Here is a 1,255-nt window from a genome sequence, read left to right on the forward strand (position 1 = left end):
CTGCCATGCACTGACCCATGCAAGCAGACATATTACCACTGTATCGAGTACCCACTGAGACCCATTTTATGAGAATAAATTTCCTGCCACTAACAGAGATGTACTGATCTAAAGACACTGCCACATTTCTGGACTCACAGCTCCTGGGACCCGTCAGTGGAACTTCACCTTCATAATGATGATGTTGATGCTCCTGAACGTGGAATGGTTTAGAAAATGCTGTTCTTTCCCATATTTGATGTAGCACAGGCATATTGCAGCTATGCAAATGTCTGACCCTACTCCGAGCCTCCTTTCTGGAAACATGCAGATCTTCTATCCACTCTATTCAGGGGAATAAGGTATGATGGAAATAAATCATAGCTTTCCAAAGGCCTTGAAATCTCAAAATGTTTTGGCTGCAAACCACTGATTCTCATGGATGACAGCACACAAGTACGCTTTTGGGAGATTTTAAGGTTCAAATCCCCACAATTCTATACTTCCTATTATTGTTTAGGCATCAACATTGTTTAAAACTTTCTAGGTGTCTAGAATGTACAATCACGGTACAGGTGGACCAATGTTCTTTCTTCATTACATACCATTCATGAATATTCCAGGCATTTTTTCTAGGCACTCTTAATCATGATGTGAATACTTACTAAATAATCAAAATTTTCAAGTGCCTGTTACACATAACTGAACCTAGTTGTCACACAAAACAAAACAAATCTTGCTAGTTTTGAAATACACATAAGAAACTGCTCTGATTCCTTAGTATGTATAGGACAGGTGAACTGATCCATGAATTTGATTTCTTTACATTAAAAATTACAAAATTAAAGCTACTCAGAAAAGTTCAACTAAAACATAAGTAACTGTAAGAAACAGGAAGGATACACACCCTGGAACTAAAATCAATCTGACATAGAGATTAATAGATCAAACCCACACAATTGCCAGTGGGTTGCTGGACTGGAACTAGTGGCCACCATATTTGGAATCTTAAAAGAAAAAAAAAGGGATACTGTGGCAAAATCAAGCTACACAGATAAATTTTGGATACAAGGTCCTCTGCCTCCTCTGCCTTCTTTCAAACAGAAGTCAACACAGTCTATCAGTAAATTCTGCCACCATCAACTGTCTCCTCTCTGACAATTGGCGAGTTTTCTTTTCTTTTTCCACCCTCATTTTCTTACTTTTTCTTTTTTATTTTCATCCCATTCTTTCCAAGGAACAGAGTGCTTATTAGAAACACCAAAAAGAAAATAAA

Source organism: Octodon degus, unplaced genomic scaffold (assembly GCF_000260255.1).
Source record: "Octodon degus isolate 3935 unplaced genomic scaffold, OctDeg1.0 scaffold00149, whole genome shotgun sequence".
NCBI classification, from domain to species: Eukaryota; Metazoa; Chordata; class Mammalia; order Rodentia; family Octodontidae; genus Octodon; species Octodon degus.